Source organism: Solanum stenotomum, unplaced genomic scaffold (assembly GCF_019186545.1).
Source record: "Solanum stenotomum isolate F172 unplaced genomic scaffold, ASM1918654v1 scaffold14267, whole genome shotgun sequence".
In the NCBI taxonomy this organism is placed as follows: Eukaryota; Viridiplantae; Streptophyta; class Magnoliopsida; order Solanales; family Solanaceae; genus Solanum; species Solanum stenotomum.
In genome coordinates, this window is record NW_026022957.1 from 1 (window position 1) to 4,333 (window position 4,333).

The 4,333-nt window shown below is 34.9% G+C and overlaps 1 protein-coding gene and 1 pseudogene across 1 annotated transcript in view; both read right to left on the reverse strand.

The window, feature by feature from the left end:
* Positions 1 to 2,367: 2,367 nt before the first annotated feature.
* Positions 2,368 to 4,333, reverse strand: part of LOC125850139 (uncharacterized) — a 7,946-nt gene continuing 5,980 nt past the window's right edge. The window contains exon 6 of the mRNA XM_049530032.1: positions 2,368 to 3,706. The gene's annotated coding sequence lies outside the window, so the exon portion shown is untranslated. The remainder of the gene's footprint in view (positions 3,707 to 4,333) is intronic.
* The window catches only part of LOC125850140 (F-box protein At5g49610-like), a 2,237-nt pseudogene continuing 271 nt past the window's right edge, over positions 2,368 to 4,333 (reverse strand).

Here is a 4,333-nt window from a genome sequence, read left to right on the forward strand (position 1 = left end):
AATAGAGTGGGGTTGGAGATGGTCTTAGCGTAATTTGTAAGTTCGTAACTTAAATTATACGAATCTTTTTATAGAAATATTTCTATCATTTTTTGGAGAGTGTCTAGATTGATTTATTGTAAGTTATTTTTTATTTTTTTAAGCTTTTTTTTATAATTTAGAAAGTGTTTGGAAATATTAAAAAGTGTTTAAAAAAAATTAGGCAGAGAAAGTTTTTAAAATATCAAAAGCTAGGTGTGCTCAATTATGGTGCTTATAAATTACTTTTAAAAAGTCACTTCAAACCCCCTAAATTAATTTTCCATAGAGTTTGAAATAACGGCAAAGGGCCAAATATACCCCTCAACTATAGGAAATAGTTTAAATATACCCCTAGTTATACTTTTGGACTAAATATACCCTTATGACTAACAGAGGACACGTGGACGGCTCAGATTAAATGAACTATTCAATTTAAAATAAAAACAATTTCGAATATAACCCGCCCCGCTCCAATAACTTAACCCGACCTAATATGTCACATTGACCCACCCAATTTTGTCTTTCAAACAAGAAAATCTAATGGGCGATTCAAAGAGGTCTACGAACTTGGAACCACTGCTTCGCCAAACTCTTGCTACATATATTTTTTAGGCAAACTCTTGCTACATTTTTTACCATTTGTTTATATATTTTGAGGTGAAATGTTGTTGCGTTAGTTAGTTAGCTGGTTCAACTGAGTAATCCTCTCCACTGGCCTCTGGGTTACCTTGATACTTCTCATTTATTTCGAGTTTTTTGAGAACTCGTCTTGCCAAAAAAAGTCTGGTACGATATGCAACACCATAATTTTGGGGTGTTGTACTTGTTTTTTGCCCAGATTAGATAGTTTGTTATTTACATTTCATTTTAGGAGTGGTGTACTGCTGCGTTGCTGCTATATTATTAAATTCAAATTTTTGGGCTATTTTGTGGCTTCATGTTGATGAAAATAGTTGATACACCTTAGCTATTAAACAAATGTTGCCAACACAACTATATCGTGCACAAATATTACAACAAAGAACTATATGAACTCATATTTGCGAAGCAGAGGTTCCAAAGTTTGCAGACCACTTTGGATCGCCCATTAGGTTTTCTTGTTTGAAAGACAAATTGGGTGGGTCAATGTTACCTATTAGGCGGGGTTAAGTTATTGGGTGGGGCGGGTCATATCCGAATTTGATTTATTTTAAATTGAATAGTTCATTTAATCTCAGTTGTCCACGTGTCCTCTGTTAGTGATAAGGGTACATTTATCCCAAAAGTATAACGGGAGGGGTATATTTAGCCCGAAAGTATAACTAGGGGTATATTTAAACTATTTCCTATAGTAGAGGGGTATATTTGGCCCTTTGCCGTTGAAATAATGATATAATGTCTCACTAATTAATAATTTGATATCAAATTTGAATTTAAATACACTTATATACATGTATTTTTGCTATTAGATACATTCTAAAATAAAAATACATAGGAAGAGAGGCAAGCGAGAGATAGAGAGAAGGGAGGCAAGCGAGAGAGTCAGTGTATCTTAGATACATGCGAATCACACTAGATATATATATTTGGGGAACTAGATACCTGCTGAAATTTAGATACATAGAAAAATAGGTGAGCGAGAGAGGGAGAGAGGCAAGCAATGTAGGAGAGAAGTGAGCGAGAAAGTTAGTGTATCCAAGATACAATTACACCTATTTTTGATCTAATGTATCCGAGTTAATTATACATGTATCTGAAGATCGAAATCTAACACAAATAGTAATTTTGAAAACTTACGAGAATTATGTAAGTAGACCTTAAAGTAGTAAAAATTGTGTAGTTTGCATCAAATTTTATTAGTGATAGATACACTTTTACTTAGCGTGTATCTCCTAGTTTGTGACCATCTTAATTATTACATTAGATAATTTTAATATTTTTACTAGTATATAAGTAAAGAATAACCCAATTTATAAGAATATTATCATAGTTAATCTTCTAAATTTTCTTCTTTTCCCTTTAGTATTTTCTTCAAAATAATTATTAGAAATAATTTGAAGAGTAACATTTTGTGTTCAATTAAAATAAATTATATGTTTTCATCTGATGTCTACTACTTTCATTGATGCCGAATTAATTTGAATTTTTCTCAATTCCCAATTTCATTAAAACACATGTATAATAAAATTTGGTTTTATATCTTTTTATGTATATACTAGTAAACGTGAATAATATAAGCTTTAATTCTTTATTATGAGAAAAACAAGAGGGATCGGTTCAAGTAGTAAATACCCTCCACCTCCAACGTAAAGCTAATCATACCTCATATTCCATCGTCAACTATAAACAGTAGCAGTAGAAAGGAACTGACAACTAAAACCTCGCAATAACTATTGGCAATCCAAAACATGTCTATAACAAAAACACAAAGCTATTCAAACAGCTTAATCTGCAATCCAAGTCAAATAAAAAACAAAAGAAGATGCAAAATGTTCAAGGAGTTCTGATGGAAGGACATGAGAATTCTACTTGACAGCAACAGCTAGTTCTTCAGCTCATGTATCGCAGCGAGGCTGTTTGTGTAAGGTATGAATCTTCTCTTCGGATTTAGTTGTCCTGGAGTCATAAAAGTCTCAACCTTCTGCCCACTCAGGTAATAAAGATATATCCTTTCAGTTGTGCAGATCACCACAATGTCATCACCACAGTTTATGCAGGGTAATACGCTGCACAACACAGTACCATTGTCAATAAAGGGATCTTCCTCCAGTGTTTGGCGAGACTTCTTGTGTCCAAGATTTATGCAGACACTGTGATTCAGACTCATGTCCATTCCTCCGTATATATCTCACATAAAAACATCCCCACAATCGTTGTAAACAGTTACATAGGATAGCTCATCCTTTACCTGAGTCAAGGCACCATATCTCCCAGGTGGAATAGGCACACGTAGAACTGCAGCAACCTCATTTTTCACATCAAATGCTAGCACACCATTTGATGTTGTACTCCAGTACGCCATCCCCTTCATATATAATCCCCCACCAACAAGAGTTGTATCTTCCAACTCAAGACACTCTGAAGAAGAGCGACTCCAGGAATTTGATTGAGACGAGTAAATCTCAAAGAACACAACTGGTTGATCAAGAAGAGGGACAGCAGCGACAAGGTGAAAATACGATTCAATATTACCCTGAGGATCAAACGCAAGAATGACAGCTGGATCAGATCCGTGATAATATTGATGAGGAGGGATACGCTTCCAATCTTCGGTCAGAGGATTGCAAACGTAATAACTCTCCAACCCCTGGCAAAGGAGCAACCCGCTGCTAGAACTGAGAACTTTAATCCTTTCAGGCAAGAAACCCAGGGAAGGATTGGGGATACCATTCGCAGAATGGTCCAGAGACGAGAAATTAGGATCAGATTGGAAATCCACATCCACAACTTGATAAAAGTAGCCTGAAAGTTTCTGAAATGAAGTGCTTTGCTGGTATGCTAATAACGGGCAAACTATCCAATGATTCCACTCATTGGAAACTGCCCGAAACTTCATCAATGATTTACCAGGAAGGAAAGGCAATACATATTTCATAGCCACATCTTTGATCTCCATGTCTTCTCTCCTAATGTAGTCTGCAGGTAATTTTGATACTTCATTCCATTCCTGCTTATAAGCAACAGCCTTGAAGTCGTCCTCTGGAACCTGCAATCCAAGACAAAAGAGGTATTGTAATCAGATGAAAGAGATATATACATATCAATTACAGGTCAAACTCATACTAGTTGGTGTCAATCCCATGAAACATTTATTTCTACTCCTCTCTATTTAGGTTGGGCACTTTCAACAAGTTCACTTACAAAGGCTCATTTAAATAGTGTATTCATCAACATCTCTCAAAAAAATAAGGAAAATAATGGAAAGACAAACAAGAGAGTATCAGAAAGAGCAAGATCTAAAGAAGCAGCTTCTCAAAAAAATAGGGGAGTTCAAATTGCCCATATAATTACGTTGAGAAAATAAAAAAAATGGTTTTGGAATAAGATGAGTTCAAATGAAGCAAAATGAATAGTAATTTTCATCCATCCAAGTAATTATTGGTTGTGTAACCTTGGATATGTTTCACTATTGCAGACCTATCGATCAGAAGAAAAAAATGACCATTCTTCTATAATAATAAGGTTATCAAAACAGCCTCTCTATCCAAAAAGGTAGGGGNAATTATTGGTTGTGTAACCTTAGATATGTTTGACTATTGCAGAACTATCGATCAGAAGTAAAAAGACCATTCTTCAATAATAAAAAGGTTATCGGAAACAGCCTCTCTATCCA